The sequence below is a fragment of the Gopherus flavomarginatus genome, chromosome 19 (genome assembly GCF_025201925.1).
Source record: "Gopherus flavomarginatus isolate rGopFla2 chromosome 19, rGopFla2.mat.asm, whole genome shotgun sequence".
NCBI lineage: Eukaryota > Metazoa > Chordata > Testudines > Testudinidae > Gopherus > Gopherus flavomarginatus.
Genome location: NC_066635.1, coordinates 16197765 through 16221541, shown reverse-complemented (window position 1 = coordinate 16221541; position 23777 = coordinate 16197765). Strand labels below are relative to the sequence as shown.

Genomic DNA, 23777 nt, shown 5'->3' with positions numbered 1-23777 from the left:
GCTCGTGCAGCTTTTCGGCAGCAGGGGGCCCTTCAGTTGCTTCAAATCTTTGGCAGCACTGAAGGGCCCCTTGCTGCCGTAGACCCGGACTGCCGCCGGGCCAGGGCTCGCGGGGCCCCTGCAGGGCCCAGGGCCTGCCACCCACTCCCCTCCCCCACCCCCGCCCCAGCGGCCCTGCCCTGTGCAGTGTCTCCGCACTGATATAGTTGCTTTTGAGGCCTGTGCAAAGGGGACAGGGGAGAAAGAGAGAGACTGGGGCAAAGGATTTGCCGTTGTTATCATGTGACAGCTGCCTTCTTGGCCGGTACATTGGGTCCACCTGAGTTGAAGGCTGAGCTGTTAAAGCTTGAGCTAGAGCTCTGTAGCTGGTCATTTGTAACAATTTCTATCTTCGGTGGACTGTCACATAGAGGGACTTATAACCCACTGGCGAGCATGTTGCATGAGCAACATGAGTCTCAGTCATCCATAAGACGTTCTTGGCAAAAACCCAATGACCTCTTTGTGCCCCAAATGGCATAGCTCCTCTTCATGTCTTTTAGAGATCAAAAAGACCAAAGTTGGACTTTTCCAGCGAACCTAGGGAGTTAAGCACACATGATGACTTCCAATAGGGTGTTGGTACCTACCTGCCTTGGGCTCATTTTGAAAAATCAAGCCAAAATATTTTAAACAGATGAATCCCCAATACAAGTAACTGCCCAGTAAATGTGGAATAGTGGCTGGCTAGGGATAAAATCTGAAAGCTTGGGAAACGAATTTATTCCAGACATTCAGAACCATCCGCACACAGGCAGAGAAACACAAGATAGAAGCTCTTTGTCTTTTTTATTTCTTTGTCTATACTGCCATATCCATTACAGAATAACATGCACAGTGGTTACAATGGCCCTTTTATCCCCCCCCCCGCCCGTTTTTTGTTTTGTTTGAGTTTTTTTTTTTGTTTTGGTAGCTGTGGCCAGCAGCACACTAGTTCTGAGGAAGTCATCTGAGAAAGAGCTGCTGCAGAAATCCTGAACCCTGGGGACTGTTGAATTGATTCTCCCGTTGATAATCATAGGGGTTATTTTTAGCGGAAAGTGATAATTAGCCATATGTGTTGCAGAAGAGGGGACAAAGGAGATGAGTTGGATGCTGGGAAGGATGTTTCCAAAGGAGAGCGTAGGGTGTCTGGAGTGAAAGACACAAGATCTTTGAAAGCTTTTAACAGAAAAAACACTGAGGGCTTGATTCCTCATGAAGGCGCCTTTGCACCCACGTTAAGGCCTTTTAAACAATTCTCTGATGGCATAAAGGGGCCATAAAGACTGGCTTTCTCAGTCTCACTACTGGGTAAACTAGAAGGTTTTATACCAGTATCATTATGTTGGTTTAGGGATGTGATGGTTGCATTCTTTTTATTTTACTGCTATAGCTTATTTTTGCTTCCTGAACTGGAATAAGCATATCTGGATTAGTGCTTTTGTACCACTATAAATGATCTAGCACTGGGGCTGGCCAGAAATCAAGAATTGCATTTTGCACATGGGAATGAAAACTGAACTTTTTTGGTGGAAGTAGGGGTGGGGGTTTCTTGACCATCTCACCCTAGAATAGTCAGTCCACCAGTGGTAAGGGGACTCAGATGGGAGACCTGAGTTAGAGTTCCTGTCAGGAGCAGCGGAAGTGCCCTGAAAGTGGTGGTGGGGGGGGGGGGGGGGGGGGGAGGGGGGCTATAGGTGCCTGAACTGTGGCCCTGCCCTTGCACCCCTCAAGACCCCACCCCCATTCACTCCTCTCCGCCCCTCCCCCTGTCGTTACCTTTATGGCTGGTAAAAAGTGGGAGGGCCATGGCCTTGTTCTGGTGCCCCTGGTCCCTGTTCTCCCTGATTTGAAGCAGGGACTCCAACCTGCTTCTTTCATATTCTAGCCAAGTTTCCTACCCACTAGGCTACTGGCCAATGCGGAATTGTTTTCTCTGGTTTGGATGAAAATTCCGTCCTGGACTTAAAGCCTTTTCAGTCTAGTTGCTGCTGTAGCTAAAGCAGCAAATGTTTATGTAGCCAGGGCCTAACTCTGCTCTCACTTAAACCAGGAAAAAAACATGAACAACTCCACCGAATCCAGGGTCGTGTGAGGGCTGGTTTTCACGCAGCTTTGGTAATGATTGAACTCAATTTGTGGAAATACGTTACACTACTGTACGCACCTTTTATACTGGTATAACTGCATCCATGCTGGGAGGGGGCAGGTTGAGAGAACAGGTGTTGAACTGATCTAGCTCTATAGTTCAAGTGATACAAAAAACTGTGTAGACAAGCGCTGAGTGAGAGCAGAATGAACTCCTCAATGAACCAGTATTTCCTGGCTGAACCTTTGTGTGCAGAAATGATGCCGCTTAGAATGATCTCTGAAAGCAAGAGGCAGAAGCAGGCGTCGTGACAGTGCATCTATCATCTGTGCTTCCCCAGGCCTGAACTTGGATGCAAAGTGACTAGGTATGTGCTTGGTGGAGTGTAACTCCCAAGATGCCTTGCTGAGCTGTGCTGATTACTGGGGCAAGATGACTGCATGCAGTGTTCGAGGCACACTTTGCAGAAGAATAAGTGGAGTGCAGTAAGCGGAGCTGGAGAAATATTACAACCGGCCTACTGGAGTGGGCAGGATTTGCCAGAGCCTCTTGGTGGGGCACAAAGACAGCCCAATTCAGAGGGCTAGACTCAGATTTTGATTAGGCTGGATTTATACCATTGTAATCTCACTGGTTGCAGCAGAATTGCTGTGGAATTTCACGGGGCTAACTGATCTCTGGCCTGGTAAGTCTAAAAATTTGAAATACCAGAGCTTGGGTTTTTTTTGTATGTGATACAAACAGACACATTGTGTGTTGCTCAAACCCTCACAGAGTTAAAGAGTTCAGGGCTCCAGCCCGAGCCTGGATATCTGCGGTGATTTTTGTAGTGCCACGATCTCAAGTCAGCTGACGCAGGCCAGCTGCGTGTGTTTTATTGCAGTATAAATATACCCTATGTTACAACAGGTGGACAAAACACACAGCGGGGGGGGGGGGCAGAAGAGGCATGCTAGGTGGTTTAGAGACGTTTGGCCATGAACTTACCTGCTTATGATCTCCTAGGTGAAAGTGTTGCCTGTATTGCTAAATGATCTCTTGGGCAGTGGGAGGGAACAGGCAGTGACAGCAGCTTTTTCATGTAGTGTCTGTTGGTGGAGAAATGTGACCCTATTGACTTGCCAAAACCGCTTCATTCTTTGTAGACAGCAGAGTAATTTGGAGAGTATTTTATGGACTGAGGTTTCGCTGCAAAGATTCCCGTGACCGGAGGGGGTGCATGTCTGGATGTTTCTTTTGAATGTAGGATCTGGAATCAGCCTGTGTGTGAAGGAAATAGGGCCACCAGACAGTGAGTGTGACAAATTGGGACGGGAGTGGGTATAATAGGAGCATATATAAGAGAGAGACACCCAAAAATCAGGACTTTACCTATAAAATTGGGACATCTGGTCACCCTAGGAGGAAACTGTAGGTTTACATGAAAAAAGTTTCTTGAAGCCTGCTTCAGTAGTAGCTGGCGGGCGGAGACATTCTTCAGATGCCCCAGGCATTGAGTCAGCTGAGCACAGAGTTTTTTCCATCTGTTTGAAGCTCTGGCAATAAGGCCCAGTGCTTTGGAGAACTGGCTGTTAATCAGCCTCATTCCACAGCCAGGCCCTGGGGGAAGGCAAGGGACAGTAGTAACGTGAGGGCAAAAGGGAAGTTGAAGGCCACAGGGATGCAGGATAAAAGAGCAAAGGGGGGTGGGGGAAATCCAGATTAAAAAAATTGGTGGGACTAGGGGCACTTTAAAGGTGCCTAGTACCCTCAAATCCCACTAAAGACGGGGGCCCAGATCCTCCAAGGTATTTAAGCACCTACCTCCCATGGGGGTGAGGTGCTTAAGTAAATACCTTAGAGGATCTGGGCCAGGGTGCTCAGCAGGATCAGTCCCATAGGGCCTACATTTTCACAGGTGCTGAGTCCGTGCAGCTTCCATGTACTTGGATCTGAGCTGTGGGGGCTCAGCACCTGCCAGGGTGAGGTTTGAACTAGGGAGGAGCAAGAACGTGGTGAGAGCCTAGTCTTATTCATTCCCTTCCTGACCTTGCTGGAGGAAGCGTCAAGCTTTATATTAGCCGTAAATTCCTGTCCCTTATTTGCACTGGAAGTTGAAGCTTGCATAGAATTTTTTCTTCTTCTTCCTTGCACAGTGGGGGAGATTAATCAAATCCACCTGAGTTACTTAATGTGTATGAGCCATCTTAGACATGATAAAGTGTCTTTGAAGATAACCTTCCCAAGGTCTGGAATTTAAAAAGGGAGGCTAGGAGAGAGATTGCTGCTCACTAGGTTATAATGGTGTGTGTCTGTCTGTCTGTCTGTCTGTCTTCCTTGGGCGTTTCTTCCCTAAATTATGAACTGCTTTTATGATCCTTGTCCCCATCACTCCACTGCGTTCTGGCTGCAGTGGTTGTAATGCTGGGGCTTTTTTGTTTTCTTTCTGGGAGGAGAGAGGCAATTGAATAGCAAAGGGAATGAAAATTGCAGTCCTACAGAGGCATGCGATTAGCATGATCTCTGGCCACATTCACCCTCCCCCCCCCGTGTGACTCCATGGGCTTGTGCCAACAAGTTACTCTGATTATCTATTTTAAATTGCTCTAGCATCCGAGTTCCTCACGGTCCTAGGGATTGTCTGCGCAAACAGTTCGTGGTAAGCTGGAGTATAAATCTATCCCACGCTAACATGCTGCACGCTAATGGCCTGCGTGGCAGCAGGGTCTGCACACTGAAAGCTCCCTAGTGCACATTGACCGACTCCCATTTCAAAGCGGGGTAGATCAGAGTGCAGTGCAGAACTTACAATGTGCAGTGGCAGGGGCCACATGGACAGTTACAGCATGGTGGGCTGAGACAAGGAGACTTAAGATGATCAGTGTTTGGCTAGACAAGCCCATTTGACAGATGAGGAACTAAGGCACAGAGTATCTCTACACTCCAGTTCCCTCTAAGCTGCATGTCGGGGAGAGCTGTCTGTCTGTCTGTGTCTCTCTCTCCCCGCTCCCCCATCCCCGAGGGCTAGGTGGAGTTTGTTTCCCTCCTTCCTCACCACACCCCAATCCTCTGTCCTGGCCCTGAGCCCCTTGCACTCCAAACTCCTCATCCCTGGCTCCACCCCAGAGCCTGCAACCCCAGCCAGAGCCCTGAGCCCCTTCCTGCACCCCAAACCCCTCATCCCCACCCTCACCACATATCTTCCCCGTATTGGTGCACATAACAAAATTCATTCTGCACATGGATGTAAAAAATTGGAGGGAACCTTGCTCTACATAGCTTGAGGTGCTGAGCCTCCCAGCCTGGGTCGACAGCTGAGGTTGGCGCTAGCACTGTAATAGCTGCGTAGGGCCCAAGCTCCAGCCCATGCCACGACGTCCGAGCGCCATCGGCACAGCGACTGGAGTGCTAGCATGAGTCCTGCGAGCCCAAGCCTGTCGAGCCAGCTGGGGAACTCACTGCCTTGGGCTGTGTAAATGTACCCAAGGCCCAGATCCTCAAGGGGACCTAATTCCCATTGAGTTAGGGGCCTAAATACCTCTGGGTGTAAGTGGCTTGCCCTAGGTCATGCAGGAAATCTCTGGCAGAGCAGGGTCTCCCAAGCCTGAGACTAGTGACCTAGTCGCTGAATCGCCCTTCTTCTCTAAATGATTATTCTATGGTGGTAGCTCCAAAAGTCTCCAGTCAGGGGTCAGAACCCTGTGTACTAGGCACTGTGAGTGTACAGGGACCGCTGATGTAAGGCAAAGTTCAGCCCCGTTCAGGAAGGTCTCCACCATGCTTTCTACCCCTCGCTACAAAGAAATTCCTACCCCTTCCCCTTTTTCATGGACCAGGCGGTCCCCAGACTTAGTGGAACTGATGCAGCTCAGCCATATGAGGATCTGGGCAGGATTTGAAATGGTCCGGAAGGGAGTAGGGGGCGGGGGAAAGAAAAATGAATGGACTTGGTGGCATCCAGCAGGATGGGGTCCTACACGTAATAAATCCTGAAATGGAGATGTGGCGTGTGCATTGTTTGCAGGGTGGATAAGAGAGGAATAGGTCCTAATTGCAGGCTTCCCTGTGATCCAGATGGCAGGGGACGTATTCTTCACTGTTCCATATGGGAAACACTCCTGAGGTGAGCTAGAGAAGGGAGATGGGACACTTGAAGGAAAGGTCTGAGTCTAGCTGAGGGTGAGCTGCAGATCGGACGCAGCAGTGGCAAAAATGTGCCTGGGAAACGTGAAGTGCTGCAAGTGCAGTCTGTACCTTCCTAGGGCTCTCCAAACAGTTCTCTTGTGGCTGCATGTCCTCGGGCAGTAAGGGAAGAGGGAGTGTGTTTCATTTTTGGGGTGTGCGCCCAGGGAGAAGCCTTTGATATTTAAGGCGAGGAAACCGCCTGCTGCTGGGAACATAGATGCCCGTTTCTCCGTATGTTGAGAGACGGGTGACGAGCATCGTATTCTCCATTCGAGAAAGCTGCTTGATTGCCCTCTTCCCCCTCGCCAAGCTGGGCCGAGATCTGTGTTGCAATTGCAGATCTCAATCTCAGATGCTGCGAGCTTGAAAGAGGTAGGGAGGAACAGCGCATGGCCCCCAAGTGACCCAGAAATGATGCTCTACGAATCATGTGACAGGGCAGAATAACCAGCCACAGCAAGGCTTGGCTGACGGTTATTGTTTGGGTGTCAGCTAGCTGCATGACTGAAGTTTCAAAGGAAAACCCAGTTGTCTGTCCCTCTTTCTTGTAACTAGCTGCAGTGTATTACCTAAGGCAGCTCTGTGTGAAATTTTGTTTTCCAGCGCCTCCCTTCTATTACCGCCCCTCCCCCCCCATGTGCATGCACTACTGGGCACTTGCACTAGTTTGTTCTCAATTCTCTTAGCAACGGATTGAGAAACTGTTTCCTCTTTCATGAGGAAAACTGAAAGTCTCTCAGGAGCCTGTTGGATTTCTTTGTGCTGCTGCGTATAAGGTTGGGATTAAAAGACCCCCAGGTCAGATTCTCAGGTGGCGTAAATTGATTTAGTTCTGTGGAGCTAACGCCAGTTCATACCAGCTGAGAATCCAGCCTTGCCTCTGGGTCCATAGAATTAATTTTGGTGGAGATGGGGCCCAATGAAAGAAACATAAGTAATTTGGAGGAGCTGGACTTCTGAGCACCATGAAATCCTGGTCCTACTGATATTAACGGGAGCTTTTTCCACTTACTTCAGTGGAGCCAGGATTTCATACACCAGCAGCGACAAGACCTATAACCAAACATGACATGCCTTTAGAACCTCATTCCCAAAATGCTACTTTCAGTTCAACTTTTCAGTCAGGTCTCTCGTTCCCAGATCAGTGATGCAGTAGAAGCCCGAGTTCCTTGGCTTTTTAGGGTTTGTCTTCCCTGCTCTCCCAGGGTGCAATTGCAGCTTGTGCAGACATACCTAAGCTAGTTTGTGTATCGGAGCAGTGAAGCCAGGCAACATATGCTTCCTTATGTGTTGTACATGCCCACCTGAAACCCTGAGTAATTACTCATGTTGCTAGACTGTACTGCTATGGCATCACCGCATCAGTACTAAAGCTAGCTTAGGTGTGTCTACACAGCCTTCAGTCATGCCCCATGATTGCAGTGTAGACATACCCTTAGAAGTGTTATAGCATAGCTGTTGATAGCGGTGACTTTTTCTATCTAGTGACTAGAGTCGAGGTCTGGAAGTCAGGACTCACCTGTTGTGTTTCTAGTATTACTATTGGACTATGCAATCTTTGGCAAGTCACTTAACCTCTATAGAGGAGGATACTAGGATGAAGAGAAGTGCAATAATGGGGTTTATTACTTAATGTTTATAAGATGCTTTGCAGTTCTCCGATGCAAGATTGATGTTATAGTGGCAAGATTCTCCAGGCCAAGCACTTTCCAGGGGGTTATGGCTGGGGTCTTGCATAGTTTGAAGGAACTTGGTCTTCATCCTGGTGCCCCTGACAGCACTTGAGAAAAGCACAGAAATGTGTTTTTTCCTATTGCTTACACAGCATATATGGCACGGGCCTGATTCTGAGATGCACTGAGCACTTACAGCCACAGCTGAAGCTGATGGGAGAGGCAGGTGCTCAGAACCGGACACTGAAGGCATCCTCATGCCCAGATGATTTGAGACTCATTCTAAGGAATAAACCAGTCAGGAATGAATGGGAGCACTGTAGCCTTGTCATTCTAACAGGGGCTTGTGTATCGATTCATTTTTTTTGTATTGCAGTTGCACCGTAAGGTCCCAAGATCAGGGCCCCATTGAGCTCAGCGCTCCATAGACAGTCCTTGTCCTTTAAGATCAATCCAAACAAAGGCATAAAGAGGTGAAGTAACTTGTCCAACTTCAGTAGGAGAGTCAGGACAAAAACCCAGGTCTTATGGATCCCAGTCTAGAGCCCTGTTCATTGGACCCCAGGCTGTCCCTCATAAGGGTTCTTGTGTGTGTGACTGTGTCCGTCCCCATCCTGTGAAATACAGATGCACACCCCGGTTTCTCAGCCCTTGATAAACCAATCAATCAACGGCCAGCCAATTTTTATAGTTCATCTTCTGACTTTATCCTTGCGCTTGTGTCTCTGAGGAAGGCAGAAGCTGAAATACCATCATTTAATGGATTTAGTTCTGAAGGCAAAAGAAAACCATATGTGTTAGAGTTCAAAACCAACCACATCATGTGGGATTCAGATCATTTCTTGAAACATGCCTGCTGTTCTACAGCTCCTTCTTTTCCCCTTTACATTTGGTAAGTCTCTCCGCCAACATGCGTCTGCTGCACTAGACTCCTGCGGTACCTTTTGAACTTCAGGCTAGTTTTGTTGTTCCTTTAAATGTTAAAATAATAAAGTAGGAAGAGCCCTCTGGGTGCAGTATTCACTGAGACAGCTGAAAGCTTTTAGTACGGGTGTCAACGGGAGCTAGGGTGGGTAACACGGAGCTCTGTGCCATGGGAGAATGTCAGCCTGTGAATAAGTGTGTGTGTGTGTGTGTGTGTGTTTTCTTTGAACAATTTTCACAGGGAAACGAATATACCTAACCCTAAAATGGTACAATTCCCACACCTCAGCCCACACCATGTGGACTCAGTTATATCAATATGAAAGTGCTTATACTGGTTTAGCTAGTTCTGTAATAGGAAATAAGCCATTTTTCCTGTAGGGAAGGGGAATAATATCACTGGATCAGTACTACTCAAGATAGTTCTCTGTGCACAGCCTGTGCTGACCATGCCTTGGAGTAACTGAGACTTCAGGCCTCAGTAACACTCAGACTAGTGACTTCAGGTTCCTTAGCTTTGCTGCATACGAGTTCCAGGACCAGGTTCTGCCCTGAGTCACACCTGAGCAGCCTGTCTGGCTTCACTCAGTGTCCTCTGGGGCAGCCCATCCTTGGTCCCTAGTAGCTTTGTGTTCGGAATACAGGGGGAAATTGTGAAGGCAACTGGAATCTTGAAAAAGTAAATGGTGGCACTTCTCCCTCTTCCCCGCCCTTGTGGTGATTTGCCTCTAAAGATGAAGATGGAGATTAGCAGCAGCTATGCAGAGGAGTCCCCCTGAATGAGTCAGTCCAGGGGTTCTCAAACTTCACTGCACTGTGACCCCATTCTGACAACAAAAGTTACTACACAGCCCCAGGAGAGGGGAACCAAAGTCTGAGCCCTGTGAGGGGGGGCAAAGCCCCACTGCTCCAGATGGGGAGGCCAAAGCCGAAGTCCAAGGGCTTCAGCCCCAACAGGGGGCCTGTAACCTGAGCCCTGAAGCCCTCTGGCTTTGGCCCCAGGTAGTGGGGCTCGGGCTTCGGCACTGGCCCTGGGCCCCAGCAAGTGTAAGCCAGCCCTGGTGACCTCATTAAAATGGGGTTGTGACTCACTTTGGGTTCCCAACCTACAGTCTGAGAAGTGCTGAGTCACTCACTTCGAGTAAGCGGCACTGGGGAGAACAGAGTTCAAAAGCTACAAGAGCTGTTAATCTGTGGGTGAGGGTGTGGAAGGTGCTACAAAGCTGAGACGCACATTTAGCTACCCTGACAAACAAGGGGAGGGCTCAGGATTATTCATGGGCTGTTGGTTTGATAAGAGAGATCCACTCGCTCAGCATCTCACAGCAGATCGTTGACGTGGGTTTGATTCTCAGCTCTGCCTTTTGACTCCCGGCCCCTTGACTCCAACCTCTAGACATACAATTTCCAGGATAGGCTAGCTGGGCCATTGGGATTCAGGTTGTTCCTGGAAACACGGCCTGCCTACTGGACATCTTGACAGTGCTCCTCATTCTGAACGCCGCCTCCATCCAGGCCTTTTGCAGGCTGCTGTTTTACTTTTTTTTTTAATTTTTTTTATTTTTTTATTTTTTCCTTTTTGTGTGTGAATGGGATTGAAACCCAACAACACACTGACTGTAAAGGGATCCTGGTCTTCCTTAATTATGGCATTGGCAGGAAGACTTTGAGGAATCCCTGAAGTGTGTATTTCGTTCCCACCCTACAAGCATCTCTATGGCATTTCCATGTCCTCCAGTACTGTCTTTAATAGATCTTTTTCTTTCTACACCTCTGTGAGGTAGGGAAGTGCTGCTATTCCATTTCTGAACAAGGAATTGAACCTGGGGGTATGTCTACATCTACAATTTTGCAGCGCTGGTTGTTACAGCTGTATTAGTACAGCTGTATAGGGCCAGCGCTGCAGAGTGGCCACACTTACAGCAACCAGCGCTGCAAGTGGTGTTAGATGTGGCCACACTGCAGCACTGTTGGGCGGCTTCAAGGGGGGTTCGGGGAACACAAGAGCAAACCGGGGAAGGAGACCAGCTTCCCCGCGGTTTGCTCTCGCGTTCCCCGAACCCCCGAGCAAGCAGGTCTCCTTCCCCGCGGTTTGCTCTCGCGTTCCCCGAACCCCCCTGCAAACCGCGGGGAAGGAGACCTGCTTGATTACCAGAGAGGCTTCCTCAGGTATGCTGGGATACCTGCTTATTCCACGGAGGTCAAGAAAAGCGCTGGTAAGTGTCTACACTTGATCACCAGCGCTGGATCCTCTACACCTGAGACAAAACGGGAGTACGGCCAGCGCTGCAAACAGGGAGTTGCAGCGCTGGTGATGCCCTGCAGATGTGTACACCTCCTAAGTTGCAGCGCTGTAACCCCCTCACCAGCGCTGCAACTTTGTGACGTAGACAAGCCCTCGGTCTCCGAGTGCCAGGCTAACCAAGACCATCCTCCCTCTGTTGGTCATTGCCAAGCTGTTATCTCTGGTTTATAAATGTCATAAATTTTGCATTTTAAAAAGTGTCTGTGGCATTGGCCGGAGTTCCCTCGCAGATCTGTTGACGTTCTCAGGGTTTTGGAGTGAATTAGGCCACTGCGTGTTCAGTATTAACCCCAAAGCAGAGGGCCAGCACATGGCACCACTTATAAGGCATAGTCCTTGCACCGATCATCTGCACAGGGCTGAATATCTCCCTTTGTGCGTTCCCAGGTCTCTGCCTTCACAGTTCAGGGGCAAGCGATTCCTGGATGTATTTCTAACTTCCTTTATACCTGGTGTAACCTCAGTCTCACAAATGACCAATTATTCAAACTATTTCTCCTGGTTGCAGGAGGAGAATCCCATTGTGAAAGTGATGATAATGAAGCACATGTCACCCTCCTCTTTAGGTTCTAATGCCTTCAGTGCACTGGAAATAACTTTGCAGTAGTTCAAAGGAGAAGAAGGAAGTGATGCAGTGCAATATACTGCAACTTATTCACCCTACCTGCTGTAGGGTGACCAGATGTCCCGATTTTATAGGGACAGTCCTGATTTTTGGGTCTTTTTCTTATATGGGTTCCTGTTACCCCCATCCCCTGTCCAGACTTTTCACATTTGCTGTCTGGTCACCCTAACCTGCTGTCGCTTCAAGATGACCCCCAGTCGCCCGCGAACTCCTCAATCCCGTTAGTTTGTAACCTAGGGATTTGACTGGAAATGAAATATTGGTTCTCCCCTTCATGCAAAACTGGGTCCATCAACTTTTTTTTTTTTTTTTAAAACCCTTGAATGAGATACCCGGATGACTTTGAAATAAGTGTTCTGCGTTCCTGTTCGCAGATTCTCTGGGTGGCTGTAAAGGGAAACCTGTGCAATGCTTCCAAAAGACAAGCCTGGGAGCTTAAATTCATAACGTGCTAGATACTAAAAGTCATGGTCCTAATAAAGACATTGGATTTATGGTAACAATCTGTAACCCACTAAACCACCCCTGCCCCCTTCCTTATAGCTACAGGGGTGTTAATGGGCACTTCACTTTGAATGGTCCCTTTGAATATGTGCTAACTACCAAGAGATCTTGTATTTACTTATGACATCTGAAGAAGTAGGGTTTTTTACCTAGGAAAGCTGATGCCAAAATAAATCTGTTTAGTCTTTAAGAGTCCATCGGACTCCTTGTTGTTTTTGTTGATACAGACTAACCTGGCTACCCCCTGATACTGTGACACTGAGTATCTTTGCCAGACCTGAAGAAGAGCTATGTATCTTGAAAGCTTTTCTGTCTCTCCAACAAAAGTGGTCTAATAAAAGAGATTACCTCACCATCTCTGTAAGATCCATATCCGTTTCTCACATGCTTTTAGTTTTTTCTTTTTTTTCTTTTGTTTTCTTTTTGCAGTGTGTGTTGTAGCAATGTTTATTCCAGGATATGAGAGAGACAAAGTAGGTGAGGTAATATATTTTATTGGACCAGCTTCTGGTGGTGGAAGGTACATGCTTTTTTGTGCTACACAGAACTCTTCAGGTCTAAGGGAGGAAGCAGTATCTGCACTAAATAGAAGTTGGGGCAGATTGTAAAGCAAAAGGGGTAACACGTGTTGGAGGTGGTCACTTGAAATGAAGCGGGTCATTGCGTGTTAGATTATTGTGTAAAGGGGTCACCCAAAGTTGGTGCAATGTGACATTACCTCACCTGTCTTGTCTCTGTCATGCTTTTTTAGTGTGACTTGAGGGAATATTAAACTCAGCAGGCCAGGTTCTGACCTCTGACAGTAGTGTAAATCTAGAGTAATTTAGTGTGATTTGACAGAGTCACTCTGAATATTCATTACTGCGATTGGAGGCAAAGTTCTCCCCTCAGGTTTAGAAGGTAGGAGTGTAGAACTTGCCATATGGGCTCTTACCATTGGTTCAGCAAGTCCTGTATCCTGCTTCCAAGAGTGCCTATTATCTCTTGCTCCAGAGGACTCAACCTTCACCAGTTCTTTACCTTTCTTTTTGTGCTCTGTACCTGGTGCATCATGGAATTCCTTCCCAGTCAGTTTCTGCCTGAAGCAAGCTATGTGCCTGCCCTTATCTAAGCCATGCATAACTCTGAATATATTGGGTCATAAAATAATCCAGCCCTTTAAAACCTCTAGCTACAATACTTCACTTGATGACTGGCTGGCTCCTTGAATTGCACAAATAGGCAAAGATTCCAGGCTGCGTGAAGAAGTATTTGCACATACCCATATTTATTTTTTTATCCCAAGTGAAGTCTTACAGAATTTAACAGCATCTTCTAGGGAAGGGAAACTTTGTTTTAAAGTGTTTGACTACTTGGCTGAGTGAAGCGAGGCCTTCCACTGAGCTTGATGGCATGTCTCTGGTTTTGAATGCCACATCAATCAATTACAAAATGTCAGGAAATGTTCTAGGCATCAGTAGCGTCCCCCTGATTCCCCCCCCCCCCAAAATTGATTTTGGTGAAACCAGGAGGAGGAGAAGGGGAGGGGGCAGGGCAAACCCATCAGCTTGAACCAAGTCTGTAATTATCTATAGATCAAAGAACTCTCTGACTTCAGGCATTGGTGAAGCAGCACCTGTGCAAACCACTAGCATAGAGAGGGTCAACTTTTATAAGCCATGACTTTCTCCTGCTGGAAACCAGAATAAAGCCACTGGTGCAAATAGGAATTCCAGGATTTCAACCCATGCAGTAATCAAGAGCCCTAGACTCACAGCGAAAGCCTAATGGGAGGGAGTGTGGCCTAGTGAATAGGGCACTGGACTGGGACCCAGGAGAGCAGGATTCTATTCCCAGCTCTGCCACAGACATGCTGGGTGATCTTGAAGGTCATTGGCTTCTGGTTTTCCCCATCTGTAAATTGGTGGTAATGATGCGTCTCCTCTTAGCAGGGCATTTTGAGATGTATGGAGGAAAAGCACTATATGAGAGAGAGAGAGAGAGAGCTAGAACTAGAACTAGAGCTAGGTAACAGTGTGGATTGATTGCACTCCATTTGGGTTGGTATTAACAGAATGGTGAAGGCTCAATAACTTGCAAGAGTTAGAGACTGACTTAATATATATTTTTTTGGTCTTCAAAGAGTTTTGGAATAAGATGTCATGATCCAATTATGAATAAAGCATATTTGAGTCAACTTCTGTGGAAGAGACACTTGGTCTCATGTCTGAGAGCCTTTGGTTAGGGGCCATAACGCTGTGGTTCTTTTGTTACATTCTATTTTAACTTCTCAGACAATGAAACTTCTGATCAGTCAGAGTCCCGTGGTTTGAAGAATTCAGTGCCCAATTTGAAGACTGAATTCTTCCAAGCAGTATTTGCAAGCTCCAGGTTTGAAAGGCTCTTTTGAATATTGCATTGTGGGTGTCGGTAAATTTAATTTCACACATGCGGTCTCTGCGAGAGTCCGATGAGAGTCCTTGTATGTTCTTGGTTTGGTTTGTGTGTTTGCTGACGCTCCCAACTGTTAGTTTTGATGTCATTGTTAGCAGCAAGCTTGTGTCTCTAGAGGTTGAACTAGTTTTGTATGTATATTAAATTTTTTTATTTTTTTTTTTTTTTTTTTTTAAAAGCAAGCCTGGGAATTTTCCCCTAAACATACCGGGCCCAATTTTTCTTTATGCTAAGGCCTCTTTAAAACTCCTTTTTATATTGTAACATGGATGTCTGTTATATTGGTACATGCTTTAAGGTCCCTGTATCCTGCTAGAGTAGTACAAAACGGTGCCTTGTATTTTCCCTCTAAATGAGAATCTGGCACCATGGACATCAGGCAAACTGAATGGAAGAAGAGAGATGGCATCTAAGTCGAAGCAGTCATTCTGTGCTGCAGATTATTATCCTCTTCACCCCCTTCCCCCATTTTGTTTATTTCCCACCCCCGTTTGGTTGTTGTAGTCTGCATATGTTACCACTTAGTAGGTTTTGCTGTTAAGCTGTAAAGGATTAATTTGTTGGCACACAGGTAGCGGAAAAGGTTACTACTGGTTTTATCTCTGATTTTGTGGTTGGAGATATGCACTGTACTTGTGGATTTTTATTTGCGTCACTGAACCCAAAAGTTTTTATTTTGTATTCTCAGAAATTGATTTTGTAACCACTCAGCCATGGAAGCCAAACCATGCAGTTTAGTGAGAACTCTGAGTGGGAAATAACAAAAAGAGATTCATTGTGAGGAGAGAAAATGCAAATTTAATATTTTATGGAAGGAAAAAATCATCTCCGAGCTGAATATCCCTGCAATGGAGATGTTCCAGGCAAACCAGGCTCTGTGATCGATCCCTGTAACGTTGGAGTGCTTCTCAATCTGTAATGTAATTCTCCTCACAATACCACGGTGAGGTTGGTGATTTTGCTCGTAGCTTGCCCTAACCGTCTCATTGTACATTCCTGCAGTGAAATGCACTAGTACCAAGTGAGACCCTGTGCTGTGGGATCTAGTATGCTGTGGGAACGAGATGCAAGCCCTATCGGGTTAGGCACTGTACAGGTGCAGTCAGATTGCCCATACCCCAGAGAGCACGCACAGACTCAAGGGACAAGCCAGAAAAAGGGTAGGGAAACAGATGATGTAACTTGCCCAGAGTAGAATCCAGGTCTCTTGACTCCCAGTCCAGTACCCTATCTCTGACCTAGACCTTGCCGTGCTCACAAAAGGTATCTCAGTTACACTGATGTTGAAGAGGAGGGTTTTTAAAATTTACAGCCTGACTTTTGGAGAGGCTGAGTCCCACTGACTTCAATAGGAATTGTGATTGCCCTAAAACCCAATGCTGTGTTCCCATTGATGTTTATGGGAGTTCTTTCGTACACTTTGATAGGAGCAGGCTTGCACCCTAAGCTTGTATGGATGGGCTTTCATAAAAGGAAGGATGAAATGTGTCCAGAGCAGAATGAACGTGTTGGCCCAAGATCACCTGATAAAATCTACACGCTAGCGAGAATAAGAACAAGGCTACATATTTTCACTATTATGGGAAAATACATCAGGTGTGCTTAATTCATTATTTGGCACGTGTCCTGCAGTCTGTCTGAGGAGCTGGACTGTTGATTCTGCTCTCAGCTCTCACTATTGGCCAGGTCAGTTTCAAACCTACTGGGCAAACAGAATTTCTTCCCTCTCCAGGTGCTTTACTACCTGGAGGTATGCCAAAGAATGGAGAAGAGCTGAGCTGACCTGGAGGAAGGACAGGATGAACCGCACCCTGGTGCTGACTTGCTGTGAATTACCCTGCAGCGCTTTTCAGAAATGCAGTTGTCTGGCCTTGGTTGATACTAGTGAGTGAAACATGTATATCCACAGCCAGCCCCTACAGCCAGTGTTTGTTAATTAGGAGTGGCCCTTGTGGAAATGTATTATTCTAGCTGTTTTCCTGTGCTGTCTGAGATGCATCTTACAATAAGGCCATTTCATTGAATCTGACTGGACTGTTGTGTTATCTAGTAGTAGAAATGGGAGCTCTGTTCTGGGTGCTGCCTCAGCCAGAGACCTATCCTATGTGACGTTTTTAAAAATTGATTTTAAGGGTAAAACTCCACTTGGGAGTGGAAACTCTGTTATACCAATTATATTAGACCAGTAAAAACCAGCAGGATCTTATTAAAGGGGACAAGACAAAGATGCCACATTTATTATGATAATTTGATTTATGACTAATAACTAATATCTCAATTCTTATACACACACATTATACCTAATACACCTCTCTCTCTACACACACACACACACACACTCTCTCTCTCTACACACACACACACACACACACACACACACACACACACACACACCAGATGTTCTGCAGCTGCTGCATAGTTACCAGTCCTGAAGATAGCTTAAGTTCATAGCTTGATTTTGTAGCTTGGGTTCGTAGCTTGTGGCGGCTAACTGGCCAGGAAAGCCAGGCACAAGGACAAGCTGGATCTCTGTTGGGCAGGCACTGATGTCCTTCCATGTTGGCAGCAGAATGTTACCCAGAATCTCTCATCTTACCCTTCCTTTTTTATGGGCTTTTAGTTTGGATTCAAAGTCTATAGGTCTTGTTGTGTCACGCTGCTTCTGGGTTTAGATTGATCACCCATCAATTGCAGGTGTGACTTTCAGCGTTGAACCTGGCTTTGATCTTCCTTCTGTTGTTCTGTTGTCCTTTTCTTTTTAGGGTGGATGCTTCTTACTTTGTTTAGGGCTGTTTTCTAGGTCTTCAGCCGTTGGTATTTGAACTTTATCTCATCAGGACAGGCTGGGGCTGGAGGTTGATTCCATCATTCATACATACCTCATTCACACATCTAAACTAAACTAATAAGATTACAGCAGGGTTTGCAAAAATGAAGGTTGGAGGAAGCTTTTACAAAATGGAGTGAGTGTTTTAAAATGGGGTTTGAATTACAATATGGAACAGAAGTTACAGTGTAGGCAAGTGTAGTGAATGGTGAACAGAAGTTACATTAATAAAGTGAACAATTAAAAACAATTTCATTTATCAGTTCTACAGCTCAACTGCAATCTAAATTCTGGAGGGATTGCTTTCAGTCCAGGATGATATCCCAGCTACTCCATGTACAGTAATAACATGCAAAAATGCGAGGCTCAGGTGTGGTCTCTCCCTCGTGTGTGTGTGCGCTTTATAAATCTTCAAAAGTACTTCTGAAGATTTATAAAGCAGAACAAATACAATCCAGTGACGAGACAGTCAGACAAACTGCAGCATATCGTGATGGCATGAGGAAAAAATATATTCCAACGAGTAACCTATTAAAAATTGAAACTGAGACGCTAGTGGGCAAATATTTGTAAACTGAGTTTTTTCGACAGCTCATTTCTGACCTCTCTGACTGTGACTCAGGGATAAATAGGAGAGCTCCCTTTATATAGGCTCTCTTGGTCTGAGGGGTGTGTGGGAGAGTGCGTACAGTCATCCCTTAAGTTAATCAGCCTACTGCACTGGCTCACCACTTTATGACTGTCTCCTCTCTACTTTGAGCCAAGGCTGAAGTCAGGAACAGAGCCATGTGCACGAGTGACCCGAAGAACTTTCCGTTTAGCGCTGTAAGTGGTAACTGACTTGGCTCCTTTCCCTTGACTCAGCATGGCCGTTCTTTGGCATTAATTTTCTAATTTCTAACTACTAATTTTCTAAGTCTTTCGACTTCAGAAGTCTCCTGTGGTTTGACAAACTGCTGGCTCTCTCTGGCAGCTGCATGTGGGCAGCTTGTGGCTGGAAGACTGACCGGTAAGGCAGGGCTTTCACGGTCCAGTTGAACAGCATTCGTGAATCCTGTATTGCTTTGGTGTATTGCAGTTCCCGGGATTGCTTTCCATGCAAAGGAGTCACACAATTACTTTAAAACAGAATGATCTGGCTTTCTGAGTGAGGGTGGGCGTTTGTGGGGCAAGGAATAAGAGGAAAAATGCCCAGTGCTGAAGAAGGATCTAAACCACAGGGGCTGCAACAGATCTCCTCTGCCATCACCATGCTGGCCTATGGGCTGGAATATCTGATGTTGCTTCTGTGCACACCTGAATAGAGAACTGGCATCAGTGGATCTATGCAGTCATGGATCCTGTAACCACCTCTTTCACGCTGTGTGCCATCCTAGCTCACCCTAGTTCAGACACCCTCTGCAAAGCACTCTGAATACGGAGGTCCCCCTCACACCCTGTAAGGCCAGTCTTCCAGGGGCACTGCTGTAAATGGCGCAGAGGACAGGCTGTTGTAGGAAGGGAATGCACCAACATGCTGTCCACCCACCCCAAGCAGAGGTTTGTTGGCCTGACTATTGGAACGTTACACTGGACAGTGTTCAGATGTTCCTAGAAAGAGACCTAGAAAATGTAATACCATTTTAAAAAGAACAACAAAACCCCGCCCCCAAGATCTTTTAGCTGAGTCCTGTTTATCTCTGTTTCAGTCCAAAGCAGTGAAAGCCCACCATGCCTGAACTAAACAGAATTCATCTCCCTTTTAAAAACCACAAGGTGGGGGAATTCCGGCCCTACTGATGTCAATAGTAAAACTCTCATTGACTTCAGTACGGCCAAGGTTTCATCCTATAATGGGATCAGTTGATGCCTGGTCATGTCTGGCTTGCGCTTCTTGCCAGGAGCATGCCCATTTAAACTTTTGAGGGTGCTTTCCTGCTGAGTAGGGGGTTTCTCTGTCCCAGAAATACAAATGACCCGGCAGTTATGTATCAGGACCATTGTTTAGATGTGTTAGGGTAGAGAGTACAACTGAGAGCAGGGGCTCCATTGTGCAGCCACTGTACAAATGCACAGTAAGACAAGCCTTTGCCAACCAGAAGCTTACAATTAAATGACCTGATCCTGGGAAGAGACCTACACAAGCAGACCCCTGTGGCCACATGGCGCCCCACTGACTTACGCACAGCATCATGCGTACATGGGTCCGCTCCATGTTGTTCATTTTTGCAGGATCAGGGCAAGACAAAGGATCGGAGAAAGTCATTATCATCCCTGTCTTACAGAATGGGGGTTGAGGCAGAGAGCAGGATTACAAAAGTGGGTCTAGTGCTCCAAAGTCTCGTTCAGAGGTCATGACCGTCCTTGCAAAGGTTCCTAGTACTCTGTTAGCTCCAGTTGGAGTGGGTGCTCGTCGGCCCTTCTGAAAATCAGGCCCCACGTGCCTGACGTCATCTTGCTAAATTGTGGTTCTTTTGGTTTTATTTTTTAGGATACTGCAGCTCCCATTTGCACAGCATGCTGTCCGGGGAGTAGCGTATCTGACACGGCTATCTCTGGGCTCACCGCATGCTAGCGTCTGGATTTCTCACTCTTCGTTGCATCAAACTGCGACCAGAAATTTAAAACAAACAAACAAACAAAAAACCCTTGAAAATTTCACAGGACTGCTAGTTTCTGACCTGAGAAGTATGTGTGTGTGGGCAGTGAAACCCTGCATTTACACCAGATAGCTGTGCATAGTCAGATTACTGGTAAAATAAACCAGCAGCTAGTTTACAGGAAAGCATAATCCAGGAATGCAGGTCTGCCGTGTGTTGCCAATGGCTACTTACTATTTTAATACAGCTTTATTCTTCAGATGGCTCTGTTGCTAGAATGCTGCCAGCTTAGATGAAATCTTTCATGTATTGTTTCAGATGATCCTTATGCTAGGAGTGGTACATACACAATTTAAAAAAAAATCCGTGTCTTAAAGACTTTATAGTCTAAATAGTAATACTAGTAAATAAGTCACCTGTGTCACCAAAGAGACCCCAAAGTAGCATTAGGACGTCCCTGCCTTCTTCAGGACAGTCAGCAGGAGGCAATATCATTCTAAACCAGTGGACAAGTCAGAGGTACATACCAGCCTTTCAGCAAAGATGAAACATAGGCCACGTCCAGACTACCTGCCGTATCGGCGGGTTAAAATCGATTGCTCGGGGATCGATATATCGCGTCTAATCTAGACGCGATATATCGATCCCGGAACTCCATCAACCCCAACGGAGTTCCGGAATCGACACGGAGAGCCGCGAACATCGATCCCGTGCGGTGTGGACGGGTGAGTAATCCGATCTTAGATATTCGACTTCAGCTACGTTATTCATGTAGCTGAAGTTGCGTATCTAAGATCGATTTTCCCCCCCCAGTGTGGACCAGCCCATAATGTCTGTTTTTCCCTTAAGCATTTGTTACACCCTCTCTCTGGGGATGGATTAGATCAGTGGTTTTCAACCTTTTTTCATTTGCAGGCCCCTAAAAGAACTTCAAATGGAAGGGCAGACCCCTTTGGAAATCTTAGACCTAGGCCACCTGGGGGGTCTGTGGGACCACAGGTTGAAAACCACTGGATTAGATGATCTAATCAATCTTTCCCATCTGTAACTATGATTTTTATGCATGCCATTACATCATGCAGACATGTAGTCAGAAAATATTTCCAGTGGAAACTTAAGAGACATTAAAGAGGACAAGAAATGCATGTTTGTTTTTTCTTTTAATTATAAATCTGATCTTCCCTTGAATGCTAAAATTCTTGTGCTTTACTGTAGACATGTTTTGGTTAATAAAACTCAGACTAAATTGTTTTGAGGTAGTGTTTTTTGTTTAGAAGTCTTTGAAGCTTTTGTCTGCCCTCTAGGGATGTGTGAAGTAGAAACAATGAAAAATCTCTTTTGAGGTTTATTTTATGTTACGAAAAACATAAGGCACAAATAATATTCTTTCTGTGTGTTCTCTCAACTCTTGTAGCAAAATTGAGGTTGTCAGGCACTGGAAGCGTTTGGTGTTTTGAGTCCAACTTAATTTTTATTCTTTAAATAATTATTTGCCTTGAAGTAGAGGCCAGAGATCCCAACCAGAACATGTCCCTGTTGTTCTGGGTGCTGAACAGAGTTCTAGGAAGACGCTTCCTGCTCTGCAGAGCTCACAGTCTAAATGTGGACCAGATGCTGTAAATGGGTGTAACCACCACATGGAAGGAATGGATGAGGGTAACCACAACAGGAACACGCAGTCGTGGGGAAGCGTAGACCAGCTGTGTGCACAGTTTTCAGACAGAAGGCAACGATCACTGCCTATTATGTATGTGGTATATTTTGGGTGAAGTTAACCACTGTAGGCAACTGTCTTTTCGTGATGGTTTAAAGAAGGTTCGTACAGGAATGGAAACCTCCTCCCCCCCCCCCGCCCCATCTAGTGAAACCACAGGGGGAATCAAGTTGTTGCTGTGCTGTTTAGTGTAAGGGAATAGCACTGATGACTCCCAGAAGTGCCTGCTTAGGTGGTGGTGGCGGCTTACTTATTTGCAATCCAATAGTACCTATGAGCCCCTGTCAGACCGGGACCTATTGCACTAGACCAAAAAAAATCAGTCCCTGCCCCAAAGAGCTTTCAACTGTAACCATTCGCTTTCTGGATCTCAACAGGTGAAACTGGTCCGCTACATCAACAGACAGCGGCAGTGTAAGCTGAGCGTGCCCCTGAATGACAGGACAGTGGAGCTCAACAGCTACCCAAGATTCAACGACTGGTTAGACCTCGTCAATGTAAAGAAAGAAGTTGTACAGGTAAGGGACAGATCCACCGGTACAGAGCATGCCTACCTCTTCAGTGCTGGATTTCCTGACTGCCTGCTGGTGTAATTCAGATTCCGAAAGTTATGTAAAGCAAGGGGCTTTTTGCAAATGATTTGCATGCACCTTTATAAAATGATTTGACTCAGACAACAATACTAATACTTTGGGTTGGAGCTGCATAACTCAGCTTTGAAGTGTGCTTGATCTGACACACACACACACACACACACACACACACACACACACACACACACACACACACACACACACACACACACACACACACACACACACACACACACACACACACACACACACACACACACGTCCAGATAATAACTGTCTCTTTAAGAAGCACCGGACCGTCGGTATCACATGTTGGCAAGCATACCTGCTCTCTTCCTGGTTCAGACCTGAATGAGAGGAGATCAAACAGGTTTTGCAGCATGTTGTTTCCAGCTCCCTGGGCAGCAGCAGCTCCGGTAAGAGGCCGGGTCGTCACTTCCCAAGTCCTCTCTCTCACCTGCTGATGAGAAGAAAAGATTCTTCTCTCCTGCCTGAAGTCCCTCTTTCCCCATCATCCCTATCCAGAGGAGTGGGGAAAATCCACCCCCCAACTACAAGATGGAGGTAGAGCTCCAGTTGAGTTGCTTACTGTGAATTGGGTATCTTACTATCTTGCTACGTTTATGGATCAGATTCACCTTTCTCCCACCTGCTACTCTGCTGGACCAGGGACTGCCTGTAACCTGGTCACCTGGTATAGTTCAGAAACACCAGCCTCCAAACAGGCCAGATGTCCACCTGCACCTCACACTGCTGGCTTCAAGTGGGCTGGAGACCCCTCTGTACCTGATACAGGCTGGGAAGGTGACTTCAGGTTATAATCTTGTATACTGAAAGATTGTAATGTTGCAATTAAAATACCTGCCAGGGCAGACTTGAGCTTGTGGGGTCCTCTCCTGTAAACGGAGAAAAGAGCGGGATTCAAGGGTGGAGTTAAGTTTAGAGTTGGATCCTAGAACTTCCTCCTTTTTGTCTGGTTGATATTTAACTGGGATATTTCCCCTCATTTTTGTACAGATTCTGCTCTCGGCAACAGCGCTGTAAATTGGCAGCTGCTTCACTGAGCTCTGTGGGTCAAAAACTCTGGTGTAAATCTGCCTTCCTTTGGAGTTGTGCCATGGAGCTATACCAGTTTACACCATCAGAGAATTTGGCTCAATGGATCTAGAGTTCCACTGATGTAAGAGAGAGCAGAGACTCCCATTAATCTAGCCTTGATTGTGGCACACCCGAAGGATTCCTATCTTAGTGGGTTCAGTGAGTAAAGTCTCTGGGTCAAACTGAAGTTGAGGCATGGCAGACCAGAGCCAGACTCCCTTGGTCTGA

The 23777-nt window shown here is 46.5% G+C and overlaps 1 protein-coding gene across 1 annotated transcript in view; it reads left to right on the top strand.

The window, feature by feature from the left end:
• The window catches only part of KSR1 (kinase suppressor of ras 1), a 119204-nt gene that overhangs the window by 39334 nt on the left and 56093 nt on the right, over positions 1-23777 (top strand). Inside the window, exon 2 of the mRNA XM_050929722.1 lies at positions 22236-22376. The gene's annotated coding sequence lies outside the window, so the exon portion shown is untranslated. The remainder of the gene's footprint in view (positions 1-22235; positions 22377-23777) is intronic.